This window comes from Balaenoptera borealis (genome assembly GCF_965194805.1).
Source record: "Balaenoptera borealis genome assembly, chromosome: X".
Lineage (NCBI taxonomy): Eukaryota > Metazoa > Chordata > Mammalia > Artiodactyla > Balaenopteridae > Balaenoptera > Balaenoptera borealis.
Genome location: NC_138881.1, coordinates 93,258,721 through 93,278,396, shown reverse-complemented (window position 1 = coordinate 93,278,396; position 19,676 = coordinate 93,258,721). Strand labels below are relative to the sequence as shown.

General features: G+C 41.9%; 1 protein-coding gene across 15 annotated transcripts in view; it reads right to left on the bottom strand.

Moving 5' to 3' along the window:
• The window catches only part of TMEM164 (transmembrane protein 164), a 160,869-nt gene that overhangs the window by 128,185 nt on the left and 13,008 nt on the right, over window positions 1-19,676 (bottom strand). The window contains exon 1 of one of the 15 annotated variants that reach the window (XM_082377477.1): window positions 15,378-18,070. The exons of the other annotated variants lie outside the window; for them this stretch is intronic. The gene's annotated coding sequence lies outside the window, so the exon portion shown is untranslated. Of the gene's footprint in view, window positions 1-15,377; window positions 18,071-19,676 lie in introns of those variants that run through there. 15 annotated transcript variants of the gene reach the window in all.

Below are 19,676 nucleotides of genomic sequence, written 5' to 3'. Positions count from 1 at the left end.
GCCTCAGTAAACTTAAAATTGAAATGATATCAAGCATCTTTTCCGACCACAACGCTATGAGATTAGAAATCAATTACAGAGGGACTTCCCGGGTGGTGCAGTCGTTAAGAATCTGCCTACCAATGCAGGGGACACAGGTTCGAGCCCTGGTCCAGGAAGATCCCACATGCCACAAAGCAACTAAGCCCATGCGTCGCAACAACTGAGCCTGCACCCTAGAGCCCGCGGGCCACAACTACTGAGCCGGCGGGCCACAACTACTGAAAGCCCGTGCACCTAGAGCCCATGCTCCACAACAAGAGAAGCCACCGCAATGAGAAGCCCATGCACTGCAAGGAGGAGGGGCCCCCACTCACCGCAACTAGAGAAAGCCCATGCACAGCAATGAAGACCCAATGCAGCTGAAAATAAATAAATAAAATAAAATAAATAAATTTATTTTAAAAAAGAAAAAGAAAAAGAAATTAATTAGAGCAAAAAAACCGTAAAAAACACAAACACTTGGAGGTTAAAGAATACATTACTAAATAACCAAGTGATCACTGAAGAAATCAAAGAGGAAATAGAAAAATACCTAGAGACAAATTACAATGAAAACACGACGATCCAAAACCTATGGGATGCAGCAAAAGCAGTTCTAAGAGCGAAGTTTATAGCAATACAGTCCAACTTCAAGAAACAAGAAAAATCTCAAATAAACAATCTAACCTTACACCTAAAGGAATTAGAGTAAGAAGGACAAACAAAACCCAAAGTTAGGAGAAGGAAAGAAATCATAAAGATCAGAGCAGAAATAAATGAAATAGAAACAAAGAAAACAATAGCAAAGATCAATAAAACCAAAAGCTGGTTCGAGAAGATAAACAACACTGATAAACCTTCCGCCAGACTCATCAAGGAAAAGAGGGAGAGGACTCAAATCAATAAAATTAGAAATGAAAAAGGAGAAGTTACAATGGACGCCGCAGAAATACAAAGCATCATAAGCGACTACTACAAGCAACTTCTATGCCAATAAAATGGACAACCTGGAAGAAATGGACAAATCCTTAGAAAGGTATAACCTTCCAAGACTGAACCAGGAAGAAATAGAAAATATGAACAGACCAATCACAAGTAGTGAAATTAAAACTGTGATTAGAAATCTTCCAACAAACAAAAGTCCAGGACCAGATGGCTTCACAGGTGAATTCTATCAAACATTTAGAGAAGAGCTAACACCCATCCTTCTCAAACTCTTCCAAAAAATTGTAGAGGAAGGAACATTCCCAAATGCATTCTATGAGGCAACCATCACCCTGATACCAAAACCAGACAAAGATACTACAAAAAAAGAAAGCTACAGACCAATATCACTGATGAATATAGATGCAAAAATCCTCAACAAAATACTAGCAAACAGAATCCAACAACACATTAAAAGGATCATACACCATGATCTAATGGGATTTATCCCAGGGATGCAAGGATTCTTCAATATACACAAATCAATCAACGTGATACACCATATGAACAAATTGAAGAATAAAAACCATATGATCATCTCAATAGATGCAGAAAAGGCTTTGGACAAAATTCAACACCCATTTATGATAAAAACTCCCCAGAAAGTGGGCACAGAGGGAACCTACCTCAACATAATAAAGGCCAAATACGAAAAACCCACAGCAAACATCATTCTCAATGGTGAAAAACTGAAAGCATTTCCTCTAAGATGAGGAACTAGACAAGGATGTCCACTCTCGCCACCTTATTCAACATAGTTTTGGAAGTCCTAGCCATGGCAACCAGAGAAGAAAAAGGAATCCAAATTGGAAAAGAAGAAGTAAAACTGTCACTGTTTGCAGATGACATGATACTATACATAGATAAACCTAAAGATGCCAACGGAAAACTACTAGAGCTAATCAATGAATTTGGTAAAGTTGCAGGACACAAAATTAATGCACAGAAATCTCTTGCATTCCTATACACTAACGATGAAAAATCAGAAAGAGAAATTAAGGAAACAATCCCATTCACCACTGCAACAAAAAGAATAAAATACCTAGGAATAAACCTTACCTAAGGAGGTAAAAGGTCTCTACTCAGAAAACTATAAGACACTGATGAAAGAAATCAAAGATGACACAAACAGATAGAGAGATATACTATGTTCTTGGATTGCAAGAATCAATATTGTGAAAATGACTATGCCACCCAAAGCAATCTACAGATTCAATGCAATCCCTATCAAATTACCAATGGCATTTTTTACAGAACTAGAATAAAAAAATCTTAAAATTTGTATGGAGACACAAAAGACCCCGAATAGCCAAAGCAATCTTGAGAAAAAAACAAAACAAAAACAAAAAACAGAACTGGAGGAATCAGACTCCCTTACTTTTGACTATACTACAAAGCTACAGTAATCAAGACAATATGGTACTGGCACTAAAACAGAAATATAGATCTATGGAAGAGGATGGAAAGCCCAGAGATAAACCCATGCACCTAGGTCAACTAATCTATGACAAAGGAGGCAAGGATATACAATGGAGAAAAGACAGTCTCTTCAATAAGTGGTGCTGGGAAAACTGGACAGCTACATTTAAAAGAATGAAATTAGAACACTCCCTAACACCATACACAAAAATAAACTCAAAATGGATTAGAGACCTAAATGTAAGTCCAGACACTATAAAACTCTTAGAGGAAAGCATAGGAAGAACACTCTTTGACATAAGTCACAGCAAGATATTTTTTGACCCACCTCCTAGAGTAATGGAAATAAAAACAAAAATAGACAAATGGGACCTAATGAAACTTAAAAGCTTTTTCACAGCAAAAGAAACCATAAACAAGACGAAAAGAGAACCCTCAGAATGGTTAAAATATCTGCAAACGAATCAACGGACAAGGGATTAATCTCCAAAATATATAAATAGCTCATGCAGCTCAATATCAAAAAAACAAACAACCCAATCAAAAAATGGGCAGAAGACCTAAATAGACATTTCTCCAAAGAAGACATACAGATGGCCAAGAGGCACATGAAAAGCTGCTCAACATCACTAATTATTAGAGAAATGCAAATCAAAACTACAATGAGGTATCACCTCACACCAGTTAGAATGGGCATCAACAGAAAATCTACAGACAACAAATGCTGGAGAGGGTGTGGAGAAAAGGGAACCCTCTTGCTCTGTTGGTGGGAATGTGAATTGATACAGCCACTATGGAGAACAGTATGGAGGTTCCTTAAAAAACTAAAAATAGAATTACCATATGACCCAGCAATCCCACCACTAGGCATATACCCAGAGAAAACCATAATTCAAAAAGACACATGCACCCCAATGTTCATTGCAGCACTACTTACAATAGCCAGGTCATGGAAGCAACCTAAATGCCCATCGACAGATGAATGGATAAAGAAGTTGTGGTACATATATACAATGGAATATTACTCAGCCATAAAAAGGAACAAAATTGTGCCATTTGCAGATACGTGGATGGAACTCGAGACTGTCATATAGAGTGAAGTAAGTCAGAACGAGAAAAACAAATATCATATAATATCACTTATATGTGGGATCTAGAAAAATGATACAGATGAACATATTTGCAAAGCAAAATAGAGACACAGACATACAGAACAAACGTATGGATACCAAGGGGGGAAGGTGGGGTGGGACGAACTGGGAGATTGGGATTGACATATATACACTACAGTGTATGAAACAGATAATAAGAACCTGCTGTATAAAAAATAAATTAAATTAAATTTTAAAAAAACAATATGAGTAGAAAGAGGAAAGTTAAGCAAAAATGTTAACACTCTGGTAACAAGATTATGGGCGATTTTTATTCTCCATACCAGGGCTCAGCAAACTATGGCCCACAAACCAAATCTGACCCACTGACTGACTTGTCTATAGTTTTATTGGAACACAAACACACGTGTTTATTCTGTATTGTCATGTCTGTGGCTGATTCTGTGCTACAATGGCAGAGTTGAGTAGTAGTGACAAAGACAAAATTATTTACTATCTGGCCCTTTACATAAAAAGGTTGCCAACCCTTGTATCTTCCAAATTTTCTAAAATGAGTAGGTATTACATTTGCAATCTTTTTCTAAAATGTCTATTTCCACATTGTGAAAGGCCAGAAGAACAGGCCAACAACTTCAGATTTTATTCTACAAGTTACTGGGAGCACTAGAAGTTTCTGAGGAGGACAGGACATGATCTGACATGATGTCCACCAGTAAAACACAGAACACCAGATCATTTAAGAGGATGGAATTTAAACTGTATGCCAGGCAAAGTCTGTGATTCATCAGCAGCTGTGACTCTGGGCCACTCCTCATTTAAAGGGGAAGGTTAACTTAAGATGTGGCTTGTCATTGTTTTCAAACTTCCTCCTCTGAATAAACCCTACGAAATGGTCTCTTCCCTGTAGTAAAGACCAATCAAATTTTTTCCGAGACAGAAAGGCGGAGGCCATATGCAAATTTGTGACTTTTGCCTGGAGAGACAGTTTGAAAGTTCAGGGTGGTAATCCTGTATTCATGAAGTCAGTCCTCCAACTTCCAAGCTTTTTCCTGTCTCTTACTTTTCTTATCTTTTCTTTTCTAGAAGGACACAGGGAGATGACATTGGGTAAAGGGGGGGAGGAGGGGGAGGGAAAGGCACAAAAGGAAAGAATAAAAAGCATTAGAATCTTCTGTCTCAAGAGCCCTTAAGGAGTCCCTAGATCTACCCACCCTTAGAATGTGGCCAAGGCCCTAAATCCTATCTCCAGGGAATATGGTCCACCTGATTTTATCTTTAGAAAGAGGAAAGACCTGTTTCTCTCTAAGAGAAAGCCTCCTGTCTACAGGCTTTCTCCAGGTTCTCTGTGCCCTCACCACCTGCCTCAGGCCTACTTCCCCAGATGTACTGCAAATAACCAGTTCATACAAACCACTGTTTACACATTCTCTCAGGAATGAACACAGTGAAAGGATGGTAATGGTCTGAAGACTAGTTTCCTTGCAAATAAGCACACAACCAATCACAAAGAAGATTAATCATCTACAGAATGAGAAACTCCAAACTACCATAATTTCAGGTCTGGATGCAATAAAAACACAGTAAATAGGTCTCTGGGTTTTGGTTGTTTGGTTTTTTTTTTCCCCCTTTTAAACACATGATAATTTTTGGATTTCAGCAAATTAAAGTTGGGAATTTCATTTGGGGTACTTTATAAAACAGAACAATTTGCATGTAACTCTGCTAGCAGTTTTTTAAAAATTGAATTATGTTGTATTTTATTGGTTCATGAGAGAGATTGGATACAGAATGTACTGAGGTGATCAATTATTTAACAGATCATACTTAACATTTCACATTTTAACATATACCCGGTGCCAACAATTGTTCTCACGAGCTTTCTGAACCATTAAGCTGCACCGCTCTCCTTCTTCTAAATCAAATATAAGTAATTTGTTGTCATAGCAATGCTTCTTCCCACTCCAGAACAGTTCAATACAGGCTTTATTTCTGCAGACAACTATCTGTCTACCAAAAATTGGTCATTATCTGCCATCTTCTTGACAAATGTCTTATTAAATTTAGCTGCCTGGCTTTTACAGTCATCAGGAGCCTGTATTTCTGTGGCACTTTCTAGCACCTGTACAGGAAAGGGGCTTATGAGACCCCTGTGGAATTGCCTGGAAGCATATCAGAGTCGCTGGGTGACAGCCAATCTCCCCAGTCGTGATGACAACAATCCTTTGCATTATTACCCAGCTTTACGGTTTATAGAGTGCTGTCACCCACTTTACTGTATTTGAGGCAGCACTAGGTGACGCTTTCTTATATGCTTCTTCAACTCCCTACATCGAGTGGGTTATTTAACTGTGCACATCAGTAGTAAGTTACACTTGTTCTGATCTTTCTCCTCTAAGGCCAAGTTCTGCTTCTCTACCCTATTAATGAGGTATATATTAAGCTGCTGAGGGCGATTAAATAAGCTTTGGAATTGCAAATAGAAGGAACAACTGAGGCACAGGACACCATTTTGCTAGTTGCTTGTGCAACGGCCCACTGACACATATTAACTGTTTAGATAAACACACAAGACTGCCCCTCCCAGAGTCAGCAACAACATTCATGCTAATCTCATATTTGTAGAGCACGTTAGTTTACAAAGCAGTTTCGCAGAAATGGTCTAATTTGGACTGTACCTCTTGCCCACCCATCCCCTAAGACATAAACACAGCTAGATCAGGATGTGGGTACCTAAAATCTTATTCCCTGCCTTACAGTTTATCCATTTTTAAATAAGGGTGAATAAGTGGTGTTTCCAAATCCAGTTCGTAAGCCCTGGCCTTTGTTTCATACAGCCATATTCTGTAGAAGCTAGAGCCCCCCTTCCCCCTGCCCCCGCAATTAGGTTGAAATTTCTTTGGCACTAAACTTCAGTAATAAAAGCAAATTGGAAGGAAAGGACCAGAGGGTAGGGAGGAGTGATCCTTTGACATTAGCCAAAGTCTTTAAAAAGAAAAAAACGGGGTTGAGGAGATGGATTCCCAGGAAATTCCCTTTTTTCTTTATCCATTCCTATGTTTTTAAGGTTTTTTTATGTATGATCATGTTACTTCTATAATCAAAAGATAATAATAACGAAAGTTGGTCCTAACTGGCTCACCTGCTCCCCCTTCTTTGAAACTCTCTGGGAGGGAAGGAGGCATTAGTGAAGAGGACCAGCTCAGAGTGCTTATTTCAGAAATACGATCGGAATACGGGGCTGCCCTAACAGAGCCTGAAAATGAGATTTCACAGAACCACACCGGCTCAGGAGCTGGAGCTGAAAAGTTCTATTCCCACCCAAATGTGACCAAATGTAATTTGTCTCTCTGTATGACTTCCAGCTTCATGTGGTCTGATTCTATTCGAAAATCTAATAAAAGGTGTAGTCATTGCCATCATTTCTGTTGCTTGGTCCTCGTGAGCGCTTGTCTCCCACAGACTTGATTTTCTTTCTGCAGAGTGAGCGGAGGAGCTGATTAATTATTTAGAATCCCTATGCAACTATTATCTCAATTTCTGCACACCTCACCCCTGTCAAGTGGAAGGAGAATGAGTACTACCCACATAATTACCATTGAAACTAAAAGGCAGAGAGGTTAACGGGATTTGAACCAGGTCCCACTGAAAACGCTAGGCAGTAAGAAGCAGAATGCCTAAGGGTCTGAAAACTGTCTGACCAACCAATAGTAATGTCTATAAGTCCCAAGAGAAATAAAGCTCTCCTTCCCAACCTCTCGCCCAACCCAAAAGGAATACAGCTTTCAAAACTGTTTTAATGATGACAAAAAGCCTCTGGCACTTGAGGATATGAGGGTGTTAATTTTGTTTGGCAAAGTCAAATTGCTTTAAGAATTTAATTCTATAACTGGGAAGGTGCAATTCTGATTTAAATGTCTTTCTTCCCTGGAGCTCAAAATCTAATTTACCCAGCCCACCTAGAGGGATGCTTCTGCTTTCACCAAGTCACCTTTACTAATCTATCTACAGGCTAAGTTGCAATGGGAACTCCTATATTGAACATTTGGTCAATGGACCTAACAAAGAAATGTAAAAAGTAACTTACTACCCCTAATAACATAGCTTCAAAATATATAAAGTAAAAGTTGACAGAACTAAAAGAAGAACTAGATAAATCCACCTTTGTGGTGGTAAATTTTAACAACTCTCCCAACAATTGACAGAGTAAGCAGATGAAAAATTGGGTAAGGCTGTCAAAGAGCAGCAAAATTAACAAGGCTGATCTAGTGGACACTGGCCTCATGCTGGGCCACAAAGCAAGTCTCATCAAATTTCAAAGAACCAGACCACAGAGACCACACTCCCTGATCACAATGTTATTAAGTTAGAAATCAGCAACAAAATAACTTTAGAAATGTTTAGAAAAATTTTTAAAAATCCTTTGAAACATCCCATGGGTTAAGAAATCACAATGGAAATTATAAAATACTTGGAACTGAACAACACAACAAAATACTACATACCAAAATCTGTGGGATCTAGCTAAAGCAGTAGGTAGCTCAAAATTATTAGCCTTTAATGCTTATAGTCAAAGTCTGAAAATAAATGAGCTAAGCATCTGACTTAAGTTAGAAAAAGAACAAGAGATAAAACTCAAAGAAAATATAAAGTATTTTAAACTGGTTTAAAAAAACAATTTTTTAAATTAGCATAAATTAACAAAACAGAAGACTAACATACTATAGAGAGGACTGACAAAGCCCAAATTGCTTCCTACAAGATAGTAAATAAAACTTATAAATTTCTGTTGAGATTGATTTTTCAAAAATAAGTAATGTTATGAATGAAAAGGGGGTTATCTTTTTAATATCTGCAGTTTTTATAGTTAAGAGGCTATTAACAATTTTTAACCAATAAATATGAAAGTTTAGGCAAAATGGTCACATTCTCAGAAAAACAAACTACCAACACTAATTAAAGAAGACACAGAATACTTGAAAATTCCTATCATCATGAAAGAAACTGAATCAGTAGTCCAAAATCTTTCCACAGGAAGACACCAAAGCCCTGATAGTTTTACTGGCAAGTTCTAGCAAGCATTCAAGAAACAAATAACTCCAATCTCAAGCAAACTATTCCAGAGTTTAGAAAAAAGAGGAAGCACTACCCAACCCAGTTTATGAAGCTAGCATAAATACCAAAACCTGACAGGGACAGTATGAGAAACGAAAACCAGAGCCATATTCATTCATGAACGTAGTTGTAAAAACACCAAATCAAATACTAGCAAACCATATCCAGGAACAAGAAAGATAATGCATCATGATCGAGGTCATCCAATTTCAGGAATGCAAAGCTGGTTTAATATTAGAAAATCAACATAATTTACCACACTGAAAGATTACAGAACAAAAGCAATATGATCATCTCAATAGATGAAGAAAAAGCCTTTGATAAAAAGCAACATCCATTCATGATTAACAAAAAACAACTCAGCAAACTCAGGATAGAAGGGAATTTCTACTGTCTGATAAAAGATGCCAAAAAGATTTACACCAAACACCATACTTACCAGTGAAACACTGAAAGCATATCCTTTAAGACAGGGGAAAAGACAAGGGTACCTACTATTGCCACTTCTTTTGAACATTATACTAGTGGTCTTAACCAGAACGGTAAGGCAAGAAAATGATATTAAAAATAAAATGACTGCAAAGGAAGAGACAAAAGTCTCATTCGTTGTAGATTATGATTACCAACATAGAGAACCCAAAAGAATCCTCAGATAAATTAATTATAATTAATTTAAAAGCATTCAGCAATGTTGCTGGCTACAAAAAAATGAGCAAAAATCAACTGCATTTCTGGACACCAGCAACTAACAATTACAACGTGTTAAGTTAAAAAAGAGAAATTAAAAAAAAAAAACACTAGAGACTTTACAGAAGAGTTGGTGAAGGCCCTGGTTCTGGTGTCAGACTGCCTAGTTTCTAAAACCAGCTCCACCACCAGCTGTGAGACTTTGGCAAGCTATCAGTATTTAGCTGTTCTGTGCCCTACCTTTTAGACTTCTTGGGAGGATTAAATGAGTTAATACATGGAAAGCACTTAGACCGGTGCCTGGAACAAAGTAAGAGCTAAATAAATGCAAGCTGTTATTATCACTGTGAAGAAGTAATTAACAGGCCTGTTATCAAGAGCCCCAAGGTTCAAACTATTGGACTCCAAAACATCTCAAGGGTAAAAAATCAGGGAACCACCTGTCATAGGAGCCAATGAAACTCACCCATGTCGTCCCTTAGGCTGGGCACTGAACTCCCACACGCAACATACAGCTCATTACTCATACACCCTGCTGTCTACAGCGCAATTAGCAAAAACACACACTTTTTCTCTGGAGATTTCCACCCCAATCTTCCCAACTATTTTAACTGGCAGCAAAAGTCAACAACTTCAAGCTTCCTGTGAGGTTGAAATCCAGAGTTCTGGTTGGTTACTCTTCATCATCAAAAGATAAGGCAAACCTCAGCCCCTTAGGGCAGACTAATGCCAGGAGAGCTTCTGGAGATATTCGAAGAAAGGCTGTTATTTGTTACTGGCTCCACTTCTTGGGGGGAAGGGGATAGACAGTAACTAATATTTTTTGAGCATCTATTACGTTCCATGCACTCTTCTCAGGGCTTCACCAATATTAACTCATTTAAATTCTTTCTATAACCTGATGAGATAGAATTCTTAGCCCCTTTTTACAAATGAGACAGTGATTAGGTGACTTACTTAAAGCACAGAGCTCATGAGTGACAGAAATTAGCTTCAAACCCAGATCTGTCTGCAAAGCCCTGCACCAAGCTAGAAGAGAAAGAAATAAAGGAGGGAAGTGGGTACTATGTGAATGAAGCTATGGATTTCAATTATCCTTCTGAGACCAGAGACCACAATTCCAATGGGAATGCAAATAATCATTATGTGAATAGAAGACTGAAAAATCAGCAAAACAGAAGGGTATCCAAGTTAGTGTTTATGTAAAGTGGCAGCAGATAAAATGCTGCTGCCATTTTGTGGCATGACTGAGCAATATTTTTTAAAAACCCACAGAAAGGGACTTCCCTGGTGGCACAGTGGTTAAGAATCCACCTGCCAATGCAGGGGACATGGGTTCAAGCCCTGGTCTGAGAAGATCTCACATGCCGCGGAGCAACTAAGCCCGTGCGCTACAACTACTGACCCTGCGCGGGCTTCTCACTGCAGTGGCTTCTCTTGCTGCAGAGCACGGGCTCTAGGTGCACGGGCTTCAGTAGTTGTGGCATGTGGGCTCAGTAGTTGTGGCTCGCAGGCTCTGTGGTTGTGGCGCACAGGCTTCGTTGCTCTGCAGCATGTGGGATCTTCCCGGACCAGGGCTCGAACCTGTGTCCCCTGCACTGGCAGGCAGATTCTTAACCACTGTGCCACCAGGGAAGCCCCTAACTCCTTCTGTATGTCAGGGCTTCCCCTTCCTGTCCCCAAGTAAATAATTTTGTTCCTCCTAATGGCAGTACCTAATCTTAATGGGCAGAAGAGGAAACCAGAGCCTGGCTTTGGGGGCAGCCCCTCAGGGCCCTGCCTGATGCAAGTTGATTGATATACCCGTACGATCCAAAATAAGAGCCCCCAGGTTCAAGAACACACATGTCCACACACCCCAAGGATAACATAAAAATACTTTTTAAGATCAAAGTTACCATTCTAACTGCAGCATCACACAGGTTTTATAGATTATTAACCTTAAGTGTTCTTGAATACAAGATGATTTTTGATGACGAAACAGATAAATGCAAGGTCAACTACACTAGACCTAGTTACGGATCTACCTGCTCTTAAACTCTGAAGGGAGATAGAAGTTGCACGTACAACCTGCCGTTTAGATTGCTTCTCTTCTAGAAACCACCGTCTCCCAAAGGCCTCTTGCAAAACAGAACACAAATTCTAGTAATTCTAACCCAGACCAATAAAATATGAGCACCCCAGATTTAAGTGCCCTGTTACCCTTTCAGTCTTTACTTGATCTTTAGAAATACTTTCAGAGACCACAAAGGGCTGAAATTAAATAACAGCCACTTTAAGAAAGCTGGTAATTTTTGATGTGGGGAAGGAGCTAACTGAAAAGAAACTATTTCTTTATAAATTCCTGAGGAAAACCAGAACCAATGTGTAACTGCCTAAAGCATGATAAAGCCATCTGAGGTTAATTGACCCATCCAGGAAGCTCCTGGGAGCACTATGAGATTCTCCCCACTTTCACACTTCTGATGCATTTTATCCCTCATCCAGTTCCTTGACTTTTCCATTCTGCCAGGAAGTGAGAAATGAACCCAAGTGTCATTAAATGTATGAGCTGGGAGGGATCTTACCCATCATCTGGTCCAACCCTCATTTACAGATGTGGAAAGTGAATCCCAGAGATGGGAAGTGACTTACTTGACCCTGCAGTGCTGGTGACTGGCAGGTCTCCCAGTACAGTCCGCCCCACAGTGAAACAGAACTCTACTACGTGGGACTCTTCCCGTCTGACTAGTTCTTTAAATGGGCTTGCAGAAAATTGGCAGATAGTTCTTCATCGATATGAAGAATGTCACTGGTAACCTCTTTAAATGACAAACTCTACTAGCCTAATAGTTAACAAGACCAGCCTTGGAGTCAGGCGGACCTAGCTGTCCATACCAGCTTGGCCACTTTCTAGCTGTATGACCTTGGGCATGTTACCTAACCTCTCTGAATCTTGTTATCTTCACCTGTGAAACAGAAATGCCAATAACAGCATTGATCCCACAGGGTGTTCAATCAATATTAGTTGTGACTATTACCACAACCTGACACAGCGGAAGGCCGAGCTGTCAGCTCCCTGAACCCTGTCTGTGTGGGGAAGGGGCTCAGGGAAGAGCAACCCAGAATCTCTACCTTGAATTACACCTGACTCTTCATAGAAAGCCCCAGACTTGGAACTGAATTTTGGACTTGGGAACTGGCAGGAAACAGGGCTAAAAGAAACAGCCTGATGCTGGCACCACTAGGAACCCATCCCATTGCACTAATTCTCAGGACCGTACGTAACACCTCCTTCCTCTAAGGTAAGCTTCACACACACACACACACACACACACACACACACACACACACACAAAGGAGTGACTGAGGCAGAAAAGGCATAAACCTACTAAGCTTGGGAAAGCCCCTTAGAAAGAGTAGAAAAAGTACCATAATTAGACACAGAGGGGTTAGAGTCAGTGGCTGTTTCAGTAAAGGGAAAATGTGCCATCTTTAAGGCCTCTTGGGCCTGAGCTATAATTCCAGTGGTAACCAGTGCTGGCCCTCTCCAGGCAAGGTTTTAAGAAAGACTAAAATGCAACTCCCCTCCCTCAACCGTAAGGAAGCTGGGAGCATAAAGCACAAAGCGGAATTCTAGTTAAAGTTTTAACATGGGCCATTCGGTTCACTTGTCCTTCAACTGATCAACAGAACACTGTAAAAGGACCTCAAAGAGAGACAGCCGGCACGCCAGCCCCGGCTCTGCCCCGTCCCAAGTGGTGTGACCTTGGGCAAGTCGCTTCCCGCTCTGGGCTTCTTTCCCTCACTGCAAAATGAAGGGTTTGAATTACAGGATCTTCAAAGGCCCTCTGACCTCTTATCGTTTTCCTGTTGTAAGTTCTCCACATAAAAATGCAGTAATTAGACTATAACTGAGCCTTGATAATAAGCTCCCTGGGGAGCAGAAACCGTATCTGATTTTCCTTGTGTATCTCACAGTCCCAAGTATGATGCTCGGCTCAGAGTAATTGCATAATAGATGCTGAGTGATACAGATTCGCCGCACAGTGCCTGGCATATCATAAGCTTTTCACATGCCAGGCAGTTCGCAAGCCTCTCTCCCACCAGACTTTTCAAATATGTCAGATTTTACCATTCCCGGGCTTTTAATAAAAAGCAGCATTGCACAAGAAATCAAAGCTCCTTGTCACTTCACGTGACAATGATTGAACACGTAGGTGCCAGGCGCTCTGCTCTGTACTGCAAAAGGGGCAGACCTGGGCCTAGTGCTGGCACTCGTCCTATAAGCTTTATGAGTCAGGGTGAGTCAGTTAACCTGACCCAGTGCGAGGCCCAGTAAGCACAGTTACTATTATTGAGTAACTCCTGAATTTTACATCTTAGATCTTAGATCTCCCCTGATAGGCTAGCAACTAACTAGCACACAGTGGGATGAGCGCTTTACTAGTGATGCACCCACAGGCTTTGGGAATACACAGGACAAAATACGTGTATTGAAATAGTGTTAAATACACACACACACACACACACACACACACACACACACAAACTTCCGAGGGCCAGTCTAGGCTCAGAACACATTTAATCTCGTCTTCTACACTTGTGGCTTCTAATCCTAGTTGCATACTAAAATCACTTGAGGAGCCTGAAAAATTGCTGGTGTCCAGGCCCCCAGCCCATACAATTAGATAAGAATGGGGTTAGGGCAACAGGTATTGGTATTTTTAAAAGCTTCCTTAATGACTGTAGGTGCAGCCAGGGTTGAGGACTCCTGGCCTCTGCCTTCTCCATCTCCACCTTTAATCCCAAGCTTAGTGACAGGTCCAGCAGATAACTCAACTTGGAGGCCTGCAAAGCCACAGAAATCCCATTTTGGTCACTCACCAGACTATTCTCTGAGCCATTAAGATAACTCTGCCACTGCCAAAACATTTTTGGCCAGCAAAACTTAAAGAGGGGCTTTCTTAACCCTCGGTTAGTCAGAGAAGGCAATTAGCTAGTCCAGCCTCTGCCCCAAGCACTCTACTGGAGGCTTAACTGGCCTGAGATCTCATCCTTTGGGGGGAAGCTTCTCTACTCCTAAAATTGATATTTAATTTGTCCCTTTCTCAACTGCGCTACTCTTGGCCTCATGCGGATGTTTCCTTACAGCTATGAGTGTGCTCTGCTCCCACTGCAGCTGGGCCCCCCGCCAGTCTCTCCCCCGACCCCATCCTCTCCCTTGCCCCCCTTATATACACATGCCCACTTTGGTTTGCTTGTTTAATTCCTTCTTCATCAGCCTCTGCCTGCCTCTAGGCCACCTTGCTACTCTTCTACTTGATCCCTCCCCGTTCAGCTGAACCTCCTGGCCATGGGGTTGCTGCCTTAACTCTAGCGTCTCCCTGTGCTCCCTGCTCCTCTCCCGCCAGCCACACAGGCAGCAAGGCCCCTGTGGGCACAGCCTCCCGAACACATGATGCTTTCTCAGTTGCCAGATCTTCTCTCTTGAGTCGGCTTCCTTCATCCGCTGACTCTCTTCTACTGAAACTGCTCTCCCAGGCTGCCAACCATCTCCTTTCTTTCTTTACAAAAATATTTCTTCTTAATTACTCAAGAAATTTGTACTCACACCAAATTCAAGCAATACAGAAAAGTGTTAAGTATAAAGTGAGGGTGTCCCCCCCCTCTCCCTAATCACTCAGGAGTAAACACTACTGGCTACACATTCTTCTAGGCTTTTACAACGTGCTCAGAAACACGCACATATACAAGGGCCTGTGGTTTGTTTTCTTAGGAAATGGGTTCCTATCATACATACTGTTCTGCAGTTTGTCTCTTTTTTTAAATTTTAACAATATACTGTGAATATCTTTCAAAGGGAATACAGAGATCAGCCTCCCTTTTAAAAGCTGCACAATACTCCACTGGCTGGATTTACCATTCTGCCACTGGCGAGCTGTTTCCCAATCTTCTCTGATGCCATAACGTCCGTGTACACAACTCTTCACACACAAACATTTCTAAGGTAACTATTTACAAATGGGTGGACGGCTGCCCACAGGACCGGCCTGTACTCACCAATTCCAAGTGCCTTTTCTCAAGTCCTCCTTGGTCTCAACCTCTTTGCCTCACATGACAATAGAGGACCTGCTTCATGAAACTCCTTCCTCTCTTGGGTGTCTTTCCACTTTTGCTTCACTGAGTCTTTTCTTCTGCCCACAAAAGTAGGCATTTCACAGAATCCTTTTCTTCTTTCTCTCCCCTGGCTTGCATGATGTTTGCATCTTCTGCCCCTCCATCTTCTCTAAGTCACGTTGCCAGCCCAACCACATCTCAATTGCCTGCTGTTCACTCCAGCCTCGGCGTCTCAAACATCTGAGACTCAACAAATCCCCGAATGAACACCTGACCTTTTCCTCTAAGCCTCCGTTTCCTCATCCGAAAAACAAAGGGAATGGACTAGACTCGATTAAATTTTCTTTAAAAATTAGGAGTCTAGTATGTACTAGATGCTGTGCAGGATAGAAAAAAAAAATCAATAAAACACAGATCTTGCATTCAGGGAACACACACACTAAGGAGTGGGGGAGAGACATAAACAATTATGTAATATAAGGCAGAATAAAATGCTAAAATAGACAAGAATGGCTAAATCTGGCATGAAGGCTTGAAGAAAGCTTCACAAGAGGGAATGTTTAGGCTGAGCCTTGAATGATGACTGGCATCTCAACAGGAAGAGAAAAGAAAGTATTTCTGGCTGAGAGTATAACATGAACAAAGTATAAACTCAGAGTCAAAGAAGCATGGAAGTTCATGGTACATGTGGCTGGATCAGAGCACATATGAAAGAATGTATCAATACTAGATAGAGGACAGGGACTTCCCTGGTGGCGCAGCGGTTAAGAATCCGCCTGCCAATGCAGGGGACACGGGTTCGAGCCCTGATCCGGGAAGATCCCACATGCTGCGGAGCAACTAAGCCTGTGCGCCACAACTACTGAGCCTGTGCTCTAGAGCCCGCGAGCCACAACTACTGAGCCTGCATGCCACAACTACTGAAGCCCTCATGCCTAGAGCCCGTGCTCCGCAACAAGAGAAGCCACCTCACTGAGTAGCCCGTGCACCACAACGAAGAGTAGCCCCCGCTCGCCGCAATGAGAGAAAGCCTGTGCGCAGCAATGAAGACCCAATGCAGCCAAAAATAAAATATAAATAACTAAATAAATTTATTAAAAAAACAATACTAGAGGACAAAGCTGGGGAAAAGGTTGAAACGAAGATCACAGAAGATCCTGAATCCTATCATAAGGAGTTGGGCTTTCCCTAAAGGGTTTATCTGCCACTCTCTGACTGAGTGATAGTTGCTGCCTAAAATACTATGCTAAAGGCAATTCTGAACTTACATGGAGACACATGTTGGGAAAGCATGCTCATGTTTTGATTAGCACGGTTGGCCTGGGGCACCGTAAGGTGTATTTATCTAGCTATATCTGCTATCCTTGCCGAAGGCAATAGGGAGCTATTGAAGGCTTTTGAGCAAGGGAATGGCAGGACCCAACATGAATTTTCCTTGTATCATTTCTGGCAGCAGTGTAAGGGACGGACAGAGCAGAAAGACCCCTAGAGAAGGGAAGATCAGTCAGGAAGCTGCTGTTAATAAGCCAGATGGTGGTGATGATGATGATGATGATAAACAACCAGACGAATTAGGGCAGAGAAATCAAAGAAGAAAAGGAAGAGACAGATGGGAGAAATAATGGAAGACGGAATCAAAATGACTCAGAGACTATGATGATGGAAGAGAGGAATCGAAATGTGTCAAGGTTTCAAGGGATTTAACCTGGGTCACTGATGGACCGCAGTGCCATTAACTAAGATAGGGGCCATGAGGGAAAAGTATCATAATCCTTGCTTTTCACTCCAAATCCTCCAACCACTTTACTTGGCTTTTAAGCACTCTTAAGTACACTAGGAGGGAAAAAGCAGGACATACATTGCTTTATGGCCCCAGCATTTATATAACCCTACACATTAACCTACTATTCTTCGTTTTGCCAGATCATCAAAGAAATATCCACCAATATCTGATCCTAAAAACAATGGGCTAATAATCCTTTGAATGTTCATGCCCTCAAAAGATGATTTTTCCTATTTACATAGTGCTTTCTAGTTACAAGACACGTTCAACATATCTTATTTTACTTGACTGTGAGGTATGAAGGGCAAAGATCATCCCTATCTTACAGATACAACAGCCATAACTCTTATTTATCATATTTACTCTACACTTGCTATGCACCAGACACTGATCTAAATACTTCACATGTAGCCACGTATTGAATTCTTACAAGAAAACCACAAAGTAGATACTATTATCCCCATTTTACAGAGAAGGAAAACAGGCCCAGAGATGTCAAGTAACTTACCCAAAGCGACACAGCTAGAAAGCAGCAGAGCCAAGATTTGAACCTGGCCAGTCTGACTCCAGAGGCTGAACTCTTAACTACCACACTTTGTATCATATAAGAAGATCAGGCACAGAGAGGCTACCTGATTAGCCAAAACTACTAGGTTCTGTCAACCAGAAACCTACATCCAAGGCCCAGGTGTGTCTAATACTTAATCCTGTGCTCTTTCTATTACTCTACATTGTTTACCGAGATGAACTGACCTCTCCCACGGGGTTGGCAGATTACTTTGACCTTTTTCCTCTTTGACCTTTGTCACTCACTTCTGCCAAAGTTTCTGATTTTGCTCCCCTGCCGTGGAGCCTCCTGGCTCCTCTGTGGAAGAGAGGGAGCAAGGGCAGAAAAACACATTGAAAAAGCAGTTGCTATAGCAGTCAGGCAGAGAGGTGGCCCACAGCCGTGAGATCCTCGCTTTCAAGGCTGTAAGACAATCATGCTCAAAAAACACGTGATTTCTGTTTCTCTACTAGTGGGCAAGAACAAAAGTCCATCTCCCTTTATGCTGGAATGGTTAGGGGTGGAAGGAGGCCACGTATGGTACTAGAGAGAGACAGTGAACCGGGAGTCAGGAGATCTACCTCTGCTTCTGTTGAGCTGTGTGACTTTGGGCAAGTCACTTCACCTCTCTGGGTCTCAGTTTGCTCATCTGGAAAAATGAGGGAGGAGATGATCTCTGAGATTTTTTTTCAGCTCTGACCTGGCATCACTCTGCCATTTCAACCCAGGAAAGTATTGCTCGAATATTTTCTCCAGTATCTATAAGTCGACCAAAGGAGGAATCAGCTAGAACCGAGAGAAAGAAGAATTAGATAAAACAAAAATGACCTTTTGGTGGAAGGCTGCAAATTAGGTAATATATAGGCAACAGACTTAAGCACGGTGCCTGGAGCATATAATACATGCTCAAAATGTTACAAGTATTATTATCACTACTACTCCTAACTTTCAAAGTGTACAGAGATAACCAAAAATTATAACGAGCTCTTTCTCTTAAATTTAACTCCTTTTTGTCCATCTGACCCTATTGCAGGTTTATGGTGTTTAAAAGGTCTGGGTGAGGGAGGACCCTAAATAAGCAGCGGCACCAACTGTCCTTAATGTCGATGGACAGTTCTGACTGGAAAGTGAGAACCCAACCCCAAGGGAAACTAAAGAGAAAATGTAAGTGGGAGGAGCCCGGCTTAATCCTCAGTTTGCTGCAAACTGGCCGTGGAAAGGGGGATTAAAAAAACAACAACAGGTGCGGACCACAATGTACTTTGCAAATTGTTTTTCAGTTCAGACCCAAAGCGGGGAGTAAGAAACTTGGGAAGATGATCCCAGCCTGGTTTCCACGTGTGTCCATCTGAGCAAACACAGCTCAGCCAGGCAGGAGACCCTGTGACCCGGCGGGCTTTGCATTCTTCCCCAGGAAGCGAAAGCAGCCTCGGCCTAAAGGTCACCCCTGACTTCCCAGGGCCAAGACAGCACCCCTCCCCGCCGACAGCCCCGCCCGGGGGGGAGGACAGCCACAGGCCTGGGGGGGTCAATCTGTTTCTCTTTGCTCACTGGCCAGAAACCCCACCAGCAAACAGGAAAACATGACCTTGGCTTGGTGCTAGCTTGCAGGGCTATGCTGAGGACAGCTGAACTGCAAAGTCCAGTGCGGGGCCGCGAGGGGAATGGAAATCCAAAGGTAAAACCGGGCGCCCTTTCCTCAGGGGGCCCTGAGAGTCCTCCTGCGACTGGGGGCCCGGGAAATGGGGAGAAAGGCCCACGTGAAGCAGCAGCCGGCAGCAGGGGCAGCCCAAGGGGCCAAGTGTAAAAGTGCTGAAGATAATAAGGCACTTATGCACGTGACCCTGAGCAACATTCCTGCAGGGCGCAGGGAATAAAGCGCGGCAACAGGCGCACACAACAGGCGCACACG